Source organism: Lontra canadensis, unplaced genomic scaffold (genome assembly GCF_010015895.1).
Source record: "Lontra canadensis isolate GAN:19392208 unplaced genomic scaffold, GSC_riverotter_1.0 scaffold108, whole genome shotgun sequence".
Classification (NCBI taxonomy): domain Eukaryota; kingdom Metazoa; phylum Chordata; class Mammalia; order Carnivora; family Mustelidae; genus Lontra; species Lontra canadensis.
The window spans coordinates 2062441-2083318 of record NW_022631102.1 but is presented as its reverse complement, the minus strand read 5'-3'; positions in this window follow the sequence as shown (position 1 = coordinate 2083318).

Sequence of the window (20878 nt, the reverse complement as noted above, 5' to 3'; positions counted from 1 at the left end):
TGTCTGCGCAGAAGTGGACACAGTGGTGAGGCCGAGGGGCGGGCAGAGACCCCCAGTCCCCCACAGCTCCCCAAATCCACCTCAAATCCACTATGCAATAAAGGAATCCCACTGTTACGGTCCTTTGGACGCCCTTCCAGACGGACGATCCCATCAGGAACCTCGCGGAGACTCTGGAGCTGACCCGGGCTTTGAGCCCTGTTCTGGGTCAGAGTCCTCTGTGGGGAGCTGCTTGTTGATGACGTTTGACAGCGTGAGACTGGAGGCACGTGACGTGGATGAGAAAGTTTGGCTCAGGGCAGGTGGTTCACTCCTACATTCATTCATTCATTCACTCACTCGCTCACTCACACGTTCCTTTGCTGAGCCAGATACTGTAACGGCTGCCTGGGGCCTTCCGCCAGGGAGAATGGCAGTGACTTCTGTGGCAGCGCTGGGGAGAGAGGGCGCTGACCCCGCAGACCGAAGCCTTCGGCCAGCCCGGGGCCGGGAAAGCCCAGGCCCCAGCGTTGTCCTCGTGGGACCGCTCAGGGAGGGTAGGAGGCCTGCGAGCGGAGCCCCATCTTCATGGTTTTCTATTTTAATATAACAAGCCTCATGAATTCAGACTCTGCTAATCTTGAGTCTTTCATCCCAGAGTGGGTGGGACTTGCATTTCCGCGGCACACAAAGAGGTGTCAGCAGAAGTGAGGACAAGAGCTTCCACGCGACCCTACAAATAACGTCGGAGCTGCATCTCCTCGAGGCTGGTGGCTCTGGGGACTTCTTCACCGGGACCCACGGTGAGAAAGACCTTTTACCTGAAGACCCACGGGCAGAACCGGCCAGGCAGAACCAGAGCAAGAGTCTCACACAGTAATACCCCCCTCCCTCGGTGTGGTGCCTTCTGCTATTTTCTGTTTTGTTCTATTTCATTTTTTGAAAACAGGCTGCTCACTCCCGCTCCACGAGATTTATGATGGGGATCGCGCTGGCTGTGGGTTGAAGGACCCTGTGGCCCTGGTGCTGGGGCGGCCACGACTCTTCCCATCGAGGCCCTGGGGGCCCAAGGACCTGCTCCTCAGAAAGTGCTTCTCAGTGAGTGGATAACGAGGTCTGTCTGTCAACTTCCCATTGCACAGGGCTGGCACCCCTGGAAGTCCTAGGTTAGGTGACATCCCCCCCCAAAATACTGGGGCAGATGTGATTTTGACCCATGGCAATCGATGACGAACACCTGAAATTCCAACAGTCCCTCGTACTCTGGGAAAGGTGGGTAGGTCCTTTATATACAGTGATGACAAGGGCTGAAATACAGCCCAATGCCTTCTGGGCCTCAGGGCACCTCTGGGGGACAGGGTGGCCACATGGCCCCCACTGGCACCATCGTCCTTCACAGCCCCCTTGGGGGAGAGCAGGCAGTCTATTTCCGCTCTACAAAAGGGGAAACCCAGGGCCAGGGAGGTAAGGTGCCTTCCCAAAATGATACAGTTAGTCATGAGTTGAGTTCTGCTTTTTCGATTCCTGGTCTAGCATTCTCCTATTCTAGTGAATTCCTCACTGGTTCACCTTCCCTAGGGAACTCATCACCACAATATTTTGGGGGGCCATTTGGCAAGAAGAGCTGAGTGCCTGACCCATGACATCCTTCCTGCTGGGTGTGAAGCCCCTATGTCGGGCCAAGGGCCCATGTGGAGGTGGATAGGTTAAATCCTGGAAATGCATGTTTTATTTGGAACTGCTCCAAATACAGCCCACGGGAAGAGAGAATGAAGCATTCAGAGACTAGGAGGAAGAGTGTTCTGGGCAGAGAGAATGGCACGGGCAAAGGCTCTGAGGACTGAGTTTGCCTGAGTCACAGAGGCTCCCTGGAGGCCAGTGTGAAGCAAGTGGGTGCGGGGAACCTTAGTGTGTTGAGTTTCCCGGGGACTAGGCCACTGAGAGCAGTGAGGGGGAGGCTGCTGTTCAGGGACTGAACTGCTGAGGTCAGAACTGCTTGGCCTACAGGCCACGTGCTGTGGGTTCTCACCCCCGTGGGGCTCCAAGCATCCACGAGGTTTAGAAAATCACCATGATGACCACCAGCTAAGGGTGATGCTCATTCCCTTTCTTCAGTTTCGAATGGGGGGCTATCTAGTGGTTTTCCAGTATTTGATGTTATTTCTTTGGAAGAGTCCCAGAGGGGAGGTCACTGGGCCAAGAAGGAGTCACGTTTTGGTTTGGTTTGGTTTGGTTTGGTTTGGTTTAAACTCAGGAGGTTTGTGTTTCTAGCTGCTGGCCCACACCGAGCTTCATCGCCGGTGACCTCATTCATCCCATAACAAGAAAATGTCCCGCTGTGTTCAGACTTGCCTGGTTCTCAGGATATGATTATTGGCTGAAGGACAATGAAGGAAGATCAAATGTAGGGTTAGTTTGGATAGAATATAAGCTGCCAATCAAACTTTACAAGGGCCCCCATCTCAGAGTTAAAACCAAAGTGCTCTTGATGACCTGAAAGGCCCTGTGTCTCCAGCTTCCCTGAGCCCGAGTCCCCACCCTGACCTTCCTCCTCTGTGAGTTTCTCTGGTTCCTTGGCTCCAGCCACAATGGCCTCCTGAATGTTCACTGACCTCAGGGCCTTTGCCCATGCACTTACCTCTTCCTGGATGCTTTTCCTACTGATAGCCACATGGTACCCTCCTCTTTTCTTTTAGGTCTACCCGAAAGTGGTGTCTTATCCAGCACTTTACTTGCCTCCTTCCCTGACCATTCACTCCAGGCCTCCCTCTTCCCCTTCTCTGCTCTGGCTTGCTCCAGAGCTCTTGTTATAAACTCACTTGCAATTTATTTTGTTTTCACCTGCTAGAAGGTAAGCTCCAAAAGGGCAAGCATTTAATTGGTTCTGTGCTGGGAGAGAGCTGGCAGGTCTGGACTACAAGCAGGTCTTGACCGAATGCTCTAATGAACAAGGGGACAGTGGAATAAGTGGCTTTGATCTGGGATCATATGACATTTCAGGCGTGTTGCCACCAGCTTTGAGAGCTGGGGAAGGGCACCCCATTTGCCTTTCTTCACAGTGAGATGTCACACAGCAGTTTTGATGAATTAGAACAATTCTTGTACTTTTCAAACATTTTATCTCATTAATCTGAGACTTAATTTGGACCCAGTAACCTCCTCCCTCCTCATTTCTAACGAGCAGGGAGGAGGAGAACCCATTTCCTGGGAGTCTGCTGGGCTAGCACGACTGGCCGTAGGTTTCCACCAGCCACTGGCTGGTTCGAGGAGTGGAGGGTGCCAGCTGAGGCAGGAGCTGGATTCCTGGGGAGGGGGTGAAGGAAAAGGGCTGTGACAACCCCGCAGATTGTGGGAGAAGGTCAGTGATCACACAGAGGAGGATTTATGAGTTTGCTGTGTGGTTCTTGAGGCAAACGCTCTTCCCTGTCTCCAGTGAGGTCTGCAGAAAAATACCCCTTTTTCTTGGTGAGACTGAATCTATTTTTCAGAAGGTGTTCAAGGTCAAGGTGGGTGTGGGGCTCCAGTCAAGGCACCTGTGGGAGGCTGGCCACACCCCGTGCTCAGGTTCTCCTGAAGGATGGGGGGAAAGTACCAAAGACGGTGTGTGCACTCACACACGTGTGCAAATCCCAGATTGGGTGTTCCCTAAACAAGGATAACTTCATCTCTCTGAGTGGCCCACAGAAATGAGAGAAAAATAAAACTTCACGTGGCTAGTTCCCCAAATCTCCTACCTTCCCTGCCCTTGTCTGTCACTTGCCCAAGACGCCCAGCGAGGTTTGAACACCTTAGCCATCCTGTGCCTCTCCGTGCCCCAGTTCTTTTGCATTTGCTTTCTGCTGCCCCTGTCCAGAGAGGGACACAGGCACCCCGCATCTTTGCTGGTGTACCTCTGCCCTTAGCCAGGGTCCACTTGAAGTGGCGGCGGGGCTGGCAGTGTTGGTTTCCCAGCTCAGCCAGCCCTGCATGGAGCAGGAGTGGGGAGGAGTGATTTCACACGCGGACCACCCCCCACACTTGGGGTGAGGGCCCAGTCCACCATCTTCAGCCCTTCCTCCAGTCCAAGATAGTGTTTTCAAGGTTGTTTTGTTTTTTTTTTTAAGATTTTATTTATTTATTTGACAGAGAGAGACACAGCAAGAGAGGGAACACAAGCAGGGGGAGTGGGAGAGGGAGAAGCTGGCTTCCTGTTGAGCAGGGTGCCTGATATGGGGCTCGATCCCAGGACCCCAGGATCATGACCTGAGGCAAAGGCAGACACTTAATGACTGAGCCACCTCATTCCGAAGGTAGTGTTTCCAAACCAGGTTACGAACAAACAGGGAGTGGAGAGGGTCACAACAACAGTATTTACAAAACCGAATGGACTAGAAAATAGAGTATATCACAGGTTTGAGGCGGAGTGCTGTCATACGTTGTGTGTGTACGTGCACACATGATACACGACTGGGTTATGCTGTAAAATTCACAAAGCTTGGAGGCCACTTGTCTGGACAGTTGGCTTAAGTGCTTTTATTCTGCCGAAAGTCCTGGCCCCTCCTGAGGTTGACGTTTCAGTGGGAGAAATTGCCAGGGCCTCGCAGGCAAGTTAGACCTCCCAAGGGGGCCCATGGTCTTTGGGTGGGTGTCACTTGAGGGCCTGATGAGACCCCATTCACAGGCCTGAAGTCCCCCCCAATACTATTGGGGACCATTTTCCCCCTTCTCTGGAGAACAAACAAGACTGGCTTCTGAGCTGGGGCTCTGATATCTGCGTGCGCGTCTCCCAGGAACTCAGCAAACAGAACATATAATGCTACACAAATCCCTGGGAGAAATTTCTTTGTCCAGAAACGGTGTCTGCTTGTTGTTCCACGTTGCCATAGGGAACCGAAGGGGCTGCCCACCGAAAGGCAGAGGAGAGCTGTGATTGGCTCTCCTTGCTGCCCATCACTGCTGCCCCGCCGACTGACACTGCAGAGGCCAGAGGCCCCGCCCCCCAGAGCGGTGGCCCTGTTTGGGGCAAAATTATTCGTGCTGTCCCCTCGAGCTGGGGTTCTAGAACTGCGCGGACAGCTGGAGACGAGAAAGGAGGGGGGCAGGGAAGAGGAGCAGGAGCAGGTCTCACCAGCAGAGGGCCCTCCCGGGGGGATCCTGAAGCCCGTCCGTCTCCCCATTCCCAGGGTTGCTTCCCAGCGCCCTGGGAGCACGTGGAGTCCCAGAAAACCCCTCGGAGGGATCTCGGAAACGGCTACCTTGTTGCTTATTTCTAAAAACCCAAAATAGCCCAGCCTGGAGCTTTTTGGGCAGTCTTATTTTGGCAAAGCCTTAAGAAGAGCCCTTGCCCTATAGCGTGAGGCAGTAAGTGGGGTGAGCTCCTGGCCCAGAGGGTCCGGGGACGATGGTCTGAGGTGCTCTGGGGGCCCGGGAGGATCGGGCCAGGAGAAGCAGCCAGGACCCGACCCTTCCGGGTGGGCGGGAAAGGACTCCCAGGGCTCTGGAGGGGAGCCCTCCATGAAGGGACCTCGGTGGCTGGCTGTCTCCGGCCTGTCACCCCGACGTGGTTGCTGGGGTCCTCTGCTCTGAACTCGGGGCGCTGTGCCCTTCGGGGGCCCAAGCGGGGCGCCACCGCAACCTGGGTCTGGGGCGGAGGTCCCCTACCCCCACCCCGCTGCCGTGGCTGGGGACAGACACCTGCTGGGCCGATGGAGCCGGTCCCCGTGGCTGCCCTGGCCTGTGCAGACCGTCCAGGGCTCCGGAACCTTCCAAGGGGAAGCTGCAGGAGGAGATGCTGGACTTCCTGCCTCTCCTCACATGAGTCATTGGAGAAATACAGAAGGCTAACCCTGGTCTCAGCTCTGGTCAGGGATCTTCAGAAGCCTTGGTGGCAAGACAAAAACGAAGAGCCCTTTCGGCTGCCCCGGGGTTGACTTGTAAACGTGGGGAGAGTTGGCCTGGAGGCTCCCCGAGAGCGGCTCAGCCAGGTGGGGTGCAGAGGGCTCGGAGGACCAGGGGACCCACGGAGGACTTGGGGGGCCGCAGCCTGGAGAAGCGGGCGTCCCTGGCCCTGGAGGCCGCCTCCACCGCACAGGCTGGAGCTGGACGGAGGAGAGCAGCGCGCGGCCACCGGGGTCCCCGTCCACTCGGGACGCCCGGTCCTCGGGCCCTCGGGCCCACTGGCCACCGCGTCCCCACTTGAGTGAGCGCGGCTTCCTGGGTGTGGGAGGAGCCCAGGGAGGAAGGAGAGGAAACGCCCGCCGACTGGCGCTCAGACGGCCCCTCTCAGGAGGAGCGAGCGGAGGCCCAGATGGCCCGAGTCACCTTCAGCCCCGCCCACCTGCGCGCGCGCGCGTGTGTGTGTGAGGCACGCGAGTGTGAGCGCCCGTGTGCGGCGTGCGTGGGGCTGCCGGCCGCTGTGTGAATGAGTGTGTGGTGCTAGGGCGCGCGAGCGTGTCTGTGCCCAGGTGAGCGGGAGCGTGCGTGTGTGAGGGCCCCGTGTTCAGGAATGCGTGTGTGGGAGCCCGCGTCGGCCAGGGTGCGGGTGCGTGTGCTGATGGGGAGCGTGTGTCTAGGGGCGCAGCCTGTGGGAGTGCGCGTGGCTGCGCGGGTGAAGCGAGTGACGCCATCGCTCCCGGCCGCCACCGAACCTGCACCTCTGGGGCCCACACGCGGCTGCGTGGCAGTTTTTTTTTTTTTAAACCCGGAAAGGGGGGGACGGCGGGGCCGCGCGGCGGCCGGGGGCAGGGGCCTCGCAGAGCAAGGGGGCAGGCGGCGCTGGGGGCGTCGGGGGCCGCCGGGGCTCGCGCCGCCGCGCCGTTGCTAAGGCCGGCGGGCGGGCGCCGGGCGGGCGGGCCTTAGCAACGGGAGGCGGGCGCGCGCGGGCGCGCGCGCGGCGAGTTGGGGGGAGCGGGGCCGCGCGGGCCGCGAGCGCGTGGGGCCCAGCGGGCTCGCCGGCTCCTGCGCTCCCACGCGCGCGCGGGCGGCGGGGGCGGGGCGGGCGCGCGCCGGGGCGCGCGCCGGCGGCCGGCGGGGATTTCCAGCGCGCGAGAGGAAGTGCTGTGAGAGGGTGCGTGAGGGCGCGAGGGAGCGCGGCGCGGCGCGGCCGCCGCGTGCGCGAGCCGGGGTTGCAGCCCAGCAGGGACTTTCCAGCCGGCGGCGGCGGCGGCGGCCGCCGGCCCTTCCCCGCCCCCCGACATGGGGCTGCCCGGGGAGCAGGACGCTGCGGACCGCGGCGGAGGACGCGCCCGGCACCCCTGAGCCAGCCGAGCGGGGCGGACCGCGGGTAAGGGGCCGTGGCGGCGGCGGCGGGCGGGCGGCGGGCGGGCGGCTCCATCCCCGGCGGCTCCTTCCCGCGTCGGCGGCGGCGGCGGTGACGGTGGCGCCGGCGGGCCCGGGGCCGGAGCGGGGCCGGGGCGGAGCAGGCCCGGAGCCCGGCGGCGAGTGCTCGGTGCGGCGCCGCCTCGCCCCCGCCCTCGCCCGGGCCCGCCTGCCCACCGAGCGCCTCAACTTCGGAAAACTTTGTCCTCGAGGCCGGGTCCGGGGCCCGCGGGCCGGGACGCCCGCAGCTTTTCAGGAAACGGGGCGCCGAGGCCTCTTGGAAGCGTGAGTCCCGCGGGGTGTGGGGAGAGCCGGCATCGCCCGCGGGGCGGGGTGTGTGCGCCGAGGGAGGGCGCGGGCTCGGGGGGTCCGCAGGCGCGGACGTGCTCCCGGGGGCGGGCGGTGGGTGGGTTTCTTCGAGCCGTTATTTAAAAGTTTATACTGAGTCATTGCTCTGCAGACGGACCTCAGACGGATTCCCGAGCGGGCAGCTGCAGTGGCCTCGAAGGCAGGGCGCCCTGGGTTGCGGATCGGGGCAACAGGCTCCCATCCCACCCCTGATTAGTAGGAAAGGTCGGGCTGGGCTGCGGGGGGGGCGGAAGATGGGCATGGCCCGTGCCACGGTCTTTAAAATTTCCTCTCGAAGCGCCGGGCTCTCGCTCACGTACGCTTTGCCACGTTTTCACACTGTCACCCCGTCTGGGGACGTGTATTTAATACCTGGACCTGTAGGGAGGGTTGCGTGTGGCACCTTCTCTGCCCTCGGTCTGAAACGCAGCCTCAACATGGAAGTGGACCGACGGCCGTGGACGTGCCCTGAAATTCAAGAGCCCTCCGGATCGTGGGCCATTGAGGGGAACGGTTGTGTTTCACGTTTTTCCTATTAAGCGCTGAATCAGATTTCCGACTGAGATGCGGGTGTGTGTGTGTGCGCGCGCGCGTGTGCGGTCATTTATTTTTGTGGAGTCATAAAGGCTGTGCTGAGTAGCGTTACCTTACTGCTTCTTCATTTACATTCACAGCATACAACCGAGGAGGAGCCATAATTTTTTTTTTCCTGGCATTTGCCGTGAATACACACACTGCTGAAGCTTTGGGAAACGTATTCTGTAATCTTCTCGGTTTCTGTAAAACCTTTATTTAGAGAAATGACCTGGTGGACCGTCTGTCGGTGCTAAAATCTTCGCGTGTCTTTCCCATCCTTGAAAATGGCCTGTTAAAAAGACTGCAGCATATGTAGGATGTCTGGCAGAATAGTGCACAGCCGTTCGATTTTCACGTGAAAGGGGAATATGTGCCTTTTCACCCTGTTGGGACTGTAGAGATGCATATTTAGGATTAGTCTAAAGATGAAAAATTCTTCGACCAAGCAAAATAAGCGTTATTGGTGTGGAAGGTGGGAAATATATAAGAACGGAAATTCTTGGGAGTAGATGCTCATGACGGACATCCAGACAGACCTGGGATTCCAGCATCCCTACTTAAAATCAGCCCCTGTCATGCATGAGGTTTAAGATGTTAAGGTGTCTCACCCAGACGCCATCTGTTCCAGCTGTCACAATGCAGAAGCCAGGAAAGCAGAGAGAACTGGCAGGGAGAAGTCCAGCAAATTCTTTTTTTTTTTTTTTTTTTTTAAAGACATGTGAATTTGTGAGGGGAAAGAAGACCGATTATTTTCCTTGGATTCTATTCATGCATTTTGGACTCTGTAAGATGGCCTCACTTAGTAGGACGGTGTAAAGATATTTTACAGTGATCTGTTGTTTCTGTTAATACCATCAAAATATTCCTGCTCTGGTTCATGTCTGGAAGAAAGTCCTTCATTTAACTGAAACATCAGGGCTGCCTGTTGCTCTTTCCCCCTGTGTTTGGGATTTTGATTCTGTAAACACTCTGGCTAGAATCCCTTTATTGTTATTATTATTATTTGTTTATTTATTTTTTACCGTGTAAAGCTGAGAGAGGCCTTTCTGGGGTATCATCAGGATAGATAGGCTAATGAACTGAGGATGAGCATGATGTTAAAGCTGTACTTCAAGAAAGATAAAACCGTCACTGTGGTGTTGCAAGTCTGGGCTGGCTTGAGCAAACAAAGGAAATTGCATTAATTTTGTCCATCTCTATTTTCTCATCTTCATATAGCAGGACTCTCCAAACAGCAAGTGACCTGAACTATCAAGTATTATGCAACAGCTGAGTTTCGTGCCATGGTCAGTTTCAGAACTGTTTATTTGGTAGAGGAGACATCTGGGGACCAAGGCCCCTGTGCTGATTCCAGAGTCAGGACCCCTTGTGTGCTTTTTTACAGGTGTTCGTAGAGGAAGAAATGTTGTTTTTTGGGTGAGGGGGGAGAGTCATAATATTGACTTCACATATGGACAGAAACTGGAAAGAGTTACTGAGTGAGAAAGAAGGAAGTGAGGCCAGTGGGTCTGGAAGGTGACCCGAGAGAGGGAGTCGAGGCCTAACTGGAGGTGATGCTTAGGTTTGTTTTGACTGGGAGGAGTAGAGCCTGAGGGAGAGGCCCGATGCCCCGAGGGCAGGGGGCAGTAGAGAGGTGAATGGGGCGAGGTGTTGCTTGCATCATAGCTGGAGGCTTTGGGTCCAAAAGAGTCAACGGACATAAAAGAAAATGTAATTTTGAACAGAAAGGGAAAATGTAGGAAAATTATGTGTGCTTGAGTAGAATCTATGATTCATAATTAACTAAAAAATACAAACGGCTTTCCCATTTTAAAGAGCCTTTATTGATTGGCTGGGTTTTGCACAACGATATTCTAGAGGAGTGGGGGGTGGGGGACTGACCAACCTAGGAAGGAGAGGTGAGGTTTTTATCATGAAGCAGTAAAATTTCTTTTGGCTAAAATTTGTTGTCTCACTGTGCAGACACCTTGGGCTGAGGCTGGCAGGTAGTAAGATGTCATAAATATAGGTGACTGTGGGTTTCTCACAACTCCAAAAATGTGGGAATCTCTTGCTGAATTCTATATTCCTCGAGATAAGTGGATCATTAACTGGGAGTTGGGAATCTTTTTCTCATCTAACTTAATGTTCATTTAATGTGCCTCAAGTTCCCATAATATTCTTGTTAACAGAGCTAGGATGAGTGAGATACAGCGCCTGCCTTTAGCAGCATGGTCTGCAGAAGTCTGCCCCTGTGCGCCAGGCAGGGAGATGCCCAAAACCACAGGTATTGGACCGAGACAGCACCAGGACTGAAGCTTGTGGCCAGAAGAGTGGGGAAAGTGGGAATTTACCACCTTGCCCTGGAGGGAACTGACCCTCAGCTGGAGAGGGAGGACCTACCAGGAAGAAACTGAGTAGTCGTGAAATGTCAGCTAAAGGGAATTAGTGGATGGCGTGGAAGACTGGAAGTATGGTGGGAATTCAGGAAAGGGGAACAAGCTTCTGGCTGGCGGGGGGGTAGTTGGGGAAGGCGCTGGGCCACTGTTGGGCCTCTTGCAGGACCCTTAGAAATGCAGAGAGAGAATGTCTCCCTACCCACCCTGTGTTTTGGTAAGATGAGATCTGACAATTTGCTGCCCTTTCATTTCTTGCCAGTTAGATCCAGTGCTGGTGATGCCGCTGGGCAGTGGATTTCCAGTTGCGATGTTTTGTGTGCTGTCCTCCAGAGCTTAACCAGGAGCTCAACCGGGAGCTCAAGTGGGTCAAGCGTGTGCTGCTGCCAGGAGGCCAGCCTGCACTGGGGAGCGGAGCAGCGCTGTGTCTACTGTTTCCATCGTAGGCAGGGAGTCTCCCAAGAGTGGTGGTTGGGGAGGGGTGTAAATGTGAATAAAAAGCATCGGTTCCTCCGGACCCTGTTCCCCCAACACCCGCCAACCTACTGCCCCATCATCTGTGCTGAAATGACCTAAATCTCTTTAATTCTCAAGAAATAAAAAAATCGGGTCCTACAATTTCATGTCATGATTTACGTTTTTCTAGGGCTTGTTCTGTGCTGATTTAAACTTCGTTGTTTTTTTTTTAATGGAGGTGATTGGATAACTTTTTATGAGGCCGTTCTCCCAAGGTCATCAGACCTGCTGTTCCGATACTCTGATTTCCTTTCCAATTTAAACACTGACTCTATGGCAAAACCCAAAAGCCTGTTTATTGGAAACTTGGTTCCTTAAGTGGAGAGAAAAGCTAAATTGATTAACCAAGTAGGATAATAAAATCTGAGGACAATAGTAGTATCAGAGTGGTAAAACATGAATCTTCAGGAGTCACGATAATTATAGTGAAGGTTTTCAGACTGGCTATGTACTTTGGAAGGTTAATGCCCAGTGGGAGGCCTGCATACACCGGAGGTAATGAGGTACCCATTAGGCCTCTCCTGTCAGTGTTTGTCCAGAGCTGCAAGTTTGGGAGAGCCAAGAGACACGCCAGATGCCCACACAGTAATTCCGTGTGGTTTGGCTGCTAACATCTGCATTCGGCTGTGCCTTGTAGCTGCCTCCCTTGACTGTGCCCCCCGGCGCGCACCCCACCCCCCTTCCAGCAGGCTTAGCTCCCTGGTTTGTTGCATTAAGAGGCTTGTATGATGGGAGACTTCATTTAACATTGTAACGTCCCTAGGTGCTTTTAGTGACTTAGGAAGAATGGGGATGCTAGTTCTTGGCTTTCCCTGCTCAGTAATGCCCTGAAGTCACAACTTTATTGTAGAAATTAAATTATATCCTTTTTGGATTAATACAGCCTGATGTTTGAGACATTATTATAGGGCAAATTAAGTGTTCAGATTTCAGATGGCGTTTCTGTGTGAGAAAGGGCATGGCATGGCTTTAGCGTAGTATGTCTCAGGCCCTTAATGAGAGTCTAGGCCTGTTAAGTTTAGCTTAATTTTTAAAAAAGATATATCTTTTATTTTTTAAGTAATCTCTATACCCACCGTGGGGCTTCAACTCACGGCCCTGAGCTCAAGAGTCACATATTTGGTGATTGACCCAGCACGGCACCCCTTTAAGTTTTAATACAGATTTTATGCTGTACCCAATAATATGTCTAATTTTTAAAAAATAGAAACACACTTTGTCTCCCAAATTTTTGAGTACTGTTAATTCTCCAAAAACTGCATTTTGTTTGTCCTTAGCTTCCCTAAGATCCCTGAGGGTTCCCTTGTCACCCTACCATGTGTCCCTGGAGCTGTCCATTCCCCAGCTTGAGAAGGGGAGGATCTGAATGCCAGTCCCGCCCTCTGTACTTGGGCAGGCTGTTGGTTCTCTCTGCATAGGTTCCCCCTCTATAAAATGGGGCAGAAAGCATCATGCACATTGTATGCTTGTTATTAGTGAAATGGACAATAAAGCATTCTACTGATGTTAATTTTTTTTTTTTTTTAGAGAGGGAGGGGGAGAGAGAGAGAGAATCTTCAGCAGGCTTCACCCCCCCCACCCCCCGCAGAGCCTGATGCAGGGCTTGATCTCATGACCCTGAGATCATGACCTGAGGTGAAATCAAGAGTCGTGCTTAACCGACTGAGCCACCCAGGTGCCCCGATGTTAATTTTCATAACAATAACTACTAATTCATAGGTAATTAAGATGTAGTAAAATAAAAATGTTAAGATCTTAAAATAGGAACATAATATGTCCTTGCCTATGGTAGGGACCATGGAGACTTTCTAACTGAATTCCCTCTTTTTATATGGGAGGCTTGGAGTTTTTGGGTTAGTAACTGTTCCAAGTCAGGCAAAACATGGCAAGGATGGACTGTTCACCCAGACTAGAGTTTTTTCTTTACATTCTTCATTTGTCAAGATTTGCCCCAGGGAAGCTGCTTGGCCTCTACCCCAATTTAGGAGAGTTGGCAATTATTTGGTCAATACACATTTTTTGAGAGCTTAGTCAGGAGCTGTGCTAGATGTCAAAGGCGAACAGTTGGGTTGCTGTATGATGGCCATCCTCAAGGAGCTTCTGGAAGGTGGTGAGCCAGAAAGCCTGTGGGTTATGGCACGGTGTGGTAGGTGCTGTGAGGGTAGACCAGAGGTTCTGAGGAAGCATGGGGTGCCGTGTAACTTGGGCTGGGGGATTCAGAGGTATTTTCTGGGGGAGGACAGGCATGAGCTAAAGCTTGCAGAAGAGGAGAAGCATTGGCTGGAAGAGTTGCATGTCAGAAGGGCCCATCAGTCTGAGGCTGTGCCCCATGGCTGTGCTTCAGGGAGATGCTTGGGAACAGGGAACTGGCTGCCTGTGGGGGCCGCCTCTGTGCCATCCTGACTTTTGAAGTAAGAATCATTCCCATTTTACAGATGAGAAAAATGAAGGGCAGTAGGCCTACTGGACTCTAGAGTTTGTGTTTTCATTACTGTGCTGTGTGGTTAGTTTAAGCTGAATTATAGTCCAGTTTTGGATTTTGTTCGCATTCTAGACTTTTTAATTTTGTTTTCTGATTCTAGTGTTTTAGTTTTGCTGCTATGTAGTGCTTTTTAAAGAAACTGTGTATTTCTCCAGCATATGTTTTCCACATGCCGCCTTTACTTTCTTTAACATCTGCTCTCCTTGTGTCGACTTATTTTTCTAGCCAGTATTCCCTCCATTCCTTCTTTCTGTTCTGAATTTTTTCCTTACAGCAGCAACATTGCGTTCAACATCCTTTAACAAATTCAGTTAAGACGTTCTTTACTCTTGTGGTTCAGATGTTGCTTACATCTTGCTGAGTAGCAGTCCCAAACCTGATTTACTAATGTGTTTTCTTTCCCCTTTCCCTCTCTTAATTTACATTTAAACTGGTAGTCTAGTAATAATGATAGTATTTAGTCGTTATCTCTTTATACAGTTTCACAAACATTAGCTTATTAGCGGTGAACAAGTCCCCGAGGCCTGGTCACTCTGTAGAGAGCTTAATGGTCTCAGCCCAGCACCTTCACATTTCTGCATCTGGAATGTAATTATAGCTACAAATGACTTATGGGAATATAAGTTAAAGGCAAGGATGCCTTCTCCAGATTTAGCAAGGAAATGATGTTGTTGAGCATTTTGGAGAAGATTTTATGTGGCTTTTCTGCTAGAACTGCTGTGCAGTTTTGAACATAGAACTGTGGGGTGGGGGGCAGATAGTGATGGCTGGATTGAGGGGAGGAGGCTTGTTGCATAGCCATCGGTAGCTCCAGGAAGGGTTGTGAATCCTGGCACATGGCTGGACTCCGAGGCTGCAAGTCAGGTTTGGAATGGTAGAGGGTAGGTTCCTTCTTTTTTTTTTTTTTTTTTTTTGAAAGATTTTATTTATTTATTTGACAGAGAGAGATCACAAGTAGGCAGAGAGGCAGGGTGAGAGAAAGGAGGAAGCAGGCTCTCCGCTGAGCATAGAGCCCGATGTGGGGCTTAATCCCAAGACCCTGAGATCATGACCTGAGCTGAAGGCAGAGGTTTTAACTCACTGAGCCACCCAGGCACCCTGAATTCCTTACTTCTTAACCTGAGTTGGACTTTGTGGGTGCATGCCATGGCATTGGAGAGCAAAGACCTCATGATTCTGGGGCCTGCTCTGCCTTCTTCAGACCAAGGAATGTTCTGGTACATCTTGGATGGGTCTCTAGTGTTGAGATGACAAGCTCCTCAAAGACACGGTCACTTCATCATATTTTCAGTTTGGCCTAAGATGTGCTCAGTAAAAATGAGACAAAAAAAATTTTTTTTAAAGGTTTCATTTATTTATTTGACAGAGATCACAAGTAGACAGAGGCAAGCAGCAAGAGAGGGGGAAGCAGGCTCCCCGCCGAGCAGAAAGCCCGACGCGAGCCCGGCGCAGGGCTCGATCCCAGGACCCTGAGACCATGACCTGAGCCGAAGGCAGAGGTTTAACCCTCTGAGCCACCCAGGCGCCCCAAAATGAGACAAATTTATGTATGAAATGAGTATGGGTTTGAAATCAGACCCGATTTAAATTCTGGTCCTTCCTTTAGCTAACTATGGTGGTATGTTACTTACCCTTTCTGAACCTCAATTTTCTCATTGATGAAAAGGTAGTTGTGAGGAATAAAAGTGAAAATATGAGTGAATGTGAGAACCTAGCATATCATAAGTGGTAATTCCTCTCCCTCTTTCCTTCCTGAGTGATTTCCTAAAAGGAAAACATGCCTTGTTAGCAAGGTGAATGACAGGCTCTCTTGGGAGTATGGCTTGGCCCTGAGAGCTGTCCTGCAAGGAAACTGTAGAAGCAGCATATATTGGACGATAAAGAAACTATTTGTAATAAATAGTAAAATTATTATTATTATTATTATTTTAAAGATTGCATTTTTTTAAAAGATTTTATTTATTCATTTGACAGATAGAGATCGTAAGTAGGCAGAGAGGCAGGCAGAGAGAGAGGAGGGAACAGGCTCCCTGCCGAGCAGAGAGCCTGATGCGGGGCTCGATCCCAGGACCCTAGGACCATGACCTGAGCCAAAGGCAGAGGCCTTAACCCACTGAGCCACCCAGGCGCCCCAAGAGTAAAATTGTTTTTAGAAAAAGAATTCTTGCATGCGACGATTTTGACAATATTTGTATTTTAGTTTTAGTATATTATTATTTAGCAGAATAACATTCTTCAGTTCATTCTAGTCTCTGTTCAAATGAATACTTCTTCCAGGAGGTCTTCTCTTAACAGAGTTAAAATAGTCCATGCTGTCACTCTCTAGTCTCTTACCTTACTTTTTAAATTCATAGCAGAATTTATGGCACCTGGGTGGCTTAGTTGTTGGGTGTTTGCCTTTGGCTATGGTCATGGTCCCAGGGTCCTGGGACTGAGGCCCACATCAGGCTCCCTGGTTGATGGGGAGCCTGCTTCTGTCTCTCCCACTCCCCCTGCTTGTGTTCCCTCTCTCACTTGTCTCTCCCTATCAAATAAATACATAAAGTCTTTAAAAAATAAATTTTTAGCACAAAATTTTTGTTTACCATCTTAACCCACGTACTCGGGAAGTGCCTGGTGTGTGGTAGGTGCTCAAGTGTTTGTATGGATGAATCAATATACTGTAGTCTAACCCCATTTTCTTTTATTGAGTTTTTTATGTTATTCACGTGACATGCAATTAACCATTTAAGCGTGCAGTTCAGTAGTAGTAGCGTATTCACGGTGTTGTGCAACTGCCAGCTTGCTTTAGCTTCAGCACTCGCCATCACCCCGTAAACAGTCCTTATGCTCGCGAAGTAATCATTCCCCATGCTCTCTTCCTCCCAACCCCTGGTAACCTCTCATCTGCTTTCCGTCTCTATGGATTTGCCTTTTCTGGACATTTCATATAAGAGGGATCATACAACATGGGATCTTTTATGTCTAGCTTCTTTCAGTTAGTGTAATGTTTTTGAGGTACAGCTAAATTGTAGCATGTATAAGTATTTTGTTCCTTTTTATGGCTGAATAATATTCTATTGTGTGTGTGCATACCACAAATTACTTATCCATTCATCCACTGATGGCCGTTTGCGTTGCTTTCCCCACTTAGCTATTAGGAATAATGTGTTCAGGTTTCTGTGTAGACATGTATTTTCATTTCTCTTGCATAAAAAAACCTAGGAAATGGGATTCCTGGGTCATACAGTAATTCTGTGTTTATCTTATTCCTGCAACCAATGTACTAGGTTCCAATTTCTGTACATCTTTGCCAATATTTATGTATGAATGTATGCATGTATATATGTGCATATATATGTACATAAGCTATTCTAGTGGATGCAGAGTGTTATTTTCATTATAATTTTGTGTTTCCTTAATGGCCAGTGATAATTGAACTTGTTGTAATTGTGTGTCTTTTTTGGAATCATGTCCGTTCAAACCCTCTTCCCATGTTTTAGTTGGGTTGTTTATCTTTTTGTTGTTGGATGAATTCTTTATATATTTTAGATACTAAACCCTTATTAACTATGTGGTCGACAAATATTTTCTTCCATTCTGTAGGTTTTTTTTTTTTCCCATGCTTAATAAGTGCACTTTGATACACAAAAGTTCTTAATTCTGATAAAGTCCAGTTTATTATTTTTTTTCTTTTTATTGCTTGTGCTTTTGGTATCAACTCTGAGAATCTGTTCCAAACCTGAAGACATGAAGATTTATCTCTGTATTTTATGGCTTTAGCTCTTAAATTTAGGTCTTTGATCCATTTTGAGTTAATTTTTTTTAAGGTTTTATTTATTTCTTTGACAGAGAGTGCAAGTAGTCAGAGAGGCCGGCAGAGAGAGAGAGGGGAAAGCAGACCTGCTGCCCAGCAGAGAGCCCGATGCAGGGCTCGATCCCAGGCCCCTGGGATCACGACCCAAGCCAAAGGCAGAGGCTTTAACCCACTGAGCCACCCAGGCGCCCCTTGAGTTAATTTTTATATATGGGGTGAGCTAGGAAGCCCACTTCATTCTTTTGGATGTGGTTATACACTTGTCCCAGCACCATTTGTTGAAGGGACTGTTCTTTTCTCCATTGGATGGTCGTGGCACCCTTGTTGGAAATCAGTTGGCCCTAGATCTTTGAATTTATTTTTTGTCCTCTCAATTCTGCTGTCTTGATCTGTATGACTGTTCTGTATGATCTGTATGTCTGTATGATCTGTATAATCATATGATCTGTATGACTGTTCTTATGCCAATGGCACACTGTTTCAATTACTGTAGCTTTGTAGAAACTTTTGAGGTAGTATGAGAAGTATGAGTCTTTCCACTTTATTTTTCTTTTTCAATATTGTTTTGACTACTTGGGACCTCTTGTAGCTTCATATTAATTTGAGGATCAGTTTTTCTCTTTCTGCAAAAAAAGATCACTAGAATTTTGATCAGGATTGAATTGAATCTGCTTTGGTTAGTTGCCGTTGTAACCATAACTAAGTCTCCAGATCAATGACCGTGGAGTGTCTTTCCACTTATTGACATTTTTTAAAAGATGTTATTTATTTATTTGACAGACAGAGATCACAAGTAGGCAGAGAGGCAGGCAGAGAGAGAAGGGGAAGCAGGCTCCCCGCTGAGCAGAGAGTCCGATGCGGGGCTCGATCCTAGGACTCCAGGACCATGACCTGAGCCAAAGGCAGAGGCTTTAGCCCACTGAGCCACCCAGGAGCCCCAACCACTTATTTACATTCTTAATTTCTTTTAGCAAGATTTTGTAATGTCAATGTACGAATCTTTCACCTCCTTGGTTAAAGTTATTCCTAAATATTTTGTTCTTTTGGATATTTTTTACATGGAGTTGTTCCTTAGTTTTCTTTCAGATTATTCATTGCTAATGTATAAAAACAACTGATTTTTGTGTGGTGATCATACACCCAGACTTTGCTGAATTTGGTTATTACCTCTGGCAGTTTTCTGGGATTTTCTATATATAGAATCATGTCATGTGCAAATAGGGATAATTTATCTTTCTTTCCAATTTGAATGTCTTTTTTTTTTTTTTCTTTTTTTCTTTTTCTTGACTAATTGCTCTGGCTACTCCTTCTATAGTGTTGAATAGTAGAAGTGAAAGCAGATGCCTCTGTCTTGTTCCTGGTCTTAGGGGAAAGTTTGCAGTCTTTCATCATTGATTATGAAGTTAGGTGTGGGTTTTTTCTTTCTTTCTTTTTTTAATAAATGCCCTTTATCATGTTAAGGAAGTTCCCTTCAATTCCTGCTTGTCTGAGTGTTTTGCTATGAAAGAATGTTGAGTTTTGTCAGATGCTTTCTGTGTGTCTATTGATATGATTATGTGGTTCCCCCCCTTATTCTATGAGTGTGGTGTATTTAATTGATTTAATTGATTTAATTGATTTTGGTATGTTGAACCACCTTTGCTTTCCTGGGATAAATCTCATTTTCCCAGGGTGTATCATCCTTTTAATGTCTTGATGGATTTGATTTGCTAATTTTTTTAAAAGATTTTATTTATTTATTTGACAGAGATCACAAGTAGGCAGAGGAGGAAGCAGGCTCCCCGCTGAGCAGAGAGCCTGACCAGGACTTGATCCCAGTACCCTGAGATCATGACCTGAGCCGAAGGCAGAGGCTTTAATCCACTGAGCCATCCAGGTGCCCCGATTTGCTAATATTTTGTTGAGATTTTTACATCCAAGTCATAAGGGATATGGGTTTTTAGTTTTCTTGTGGTATCTTTGTCTGGCTTTTGTATCAGGGTACCAACTGCATTTTGATCGGACATCCTGTTTCTTCAGAATTTTAAAAACTGTCCTGTCCTCAGAAGTGTGTGGAAAATTCTAAAATTTTGAAGCAGACAGGATGATGATCATGCCATATACCTCCCTGCTTCCCAATGCACAGCTGCCCTTCATGGCCTATCCCTGGGAAAATCCTGGCTGACAAGCTACCATAACTCTCTGTCTACCAGAGGACAATGGAGGAGGGGACACTATTCTTAATGCCAGGACAGGAGTGAGATGTGCTTGCCATTTTCTGAAAAAGCTACAGATTGTCCCGGGTAATGATTGCTGAATAACACTGTCCTAAGCATCAGTGACCCAACACAGCAGTAATCTATTTTTAGATCTCATGGTCCTGTGCATTGATCAGGCAGGGTTCAGCTGGGTGGTTTTTCTGCTCTGTGTGGCATTGACCGAGGTCACTCACTGGTATTTATCTGGCACTCAACATGGCTGGATGGTTGGAAGGCCTGGCTTAGTGATTCTTCCCTTTCCATGTACCCTCAGGGCCTCTGCAGTTGCCGCCTGTGCTGGGGTGGGTGGACTTCCTACATGGCAGCCCAGGACTCCTACAGTGGGGATTTTAGGAGAGGAAGCAGCGGCTGACGGATGGGTGCAGCGTTATTGCTGCTGTGTTCTATGGTCCAAGAACCCGCAAGGTGCTCCTAGTTGTGGGGAGAGGGGACACATTGTCTAGCTCTTGTTGCAAGGAGTGTCAAAGAATTTGTGGCTCTCTTTAACCCGCTGTGTTGTGTATGGTGGTTCGATTCCCATGCTGTTGGCAGTGTGTTGTATACACTTCGTAAGACAGGCTCTTGTGGGCTAAAATGGAAACTCCAGCTGTTGTGTGTTTTCTGTCTTCTGTGAGAAAATGCATTCTGTGTTTTCAACCAAGAATTCATGAATAAAATTTTGGAATGCACCCATTCATAAAATGGTGATAAAATGTATGTTTTATTTACTTAATCAGCAGGCATCCTTGATCATCTGTTTGTCAGGAGTTTTTCAAGTACTTCGGGTCTATAAATTCTCCCTTCCTGTTAGTTCATTTTTTATTTAATATATATATTTTTATTTTAAATAGGCTTCATGCCCAGCATGGAACCCAACACGGAGCTTGATCTCATGACCCTGAGATGAAGACTTGAGCTGAGATCAAGAGTCTGATGCTTAACTGAGCCACCGAGGGGCCCCTCCTATTAGTTCATTTAAAAAATTACTTGAAAATTGACTTTCATTTCGTAGAGTGTTGTGGAATTGAAGCTTGTATTTTTCTCTGTTCTTTTTCTTCCTCTCTCTCTCTCTCTCTGTTCTTAAAAAGAGCTTCATCGAGAAAAAATTAGCCTACATATCCTAAATTTCCTGTGTTCACCCTAGATCATTCTAGTAAATCCCCTAGAGACTTATTAGAATTAAGTTATGGCTGTTTATGTAGAAAAGTGTGGGATAATTTGACAGCATGTGAAGAGGTGTGTACACATTAGTTGTAACACGGAAATCACATTT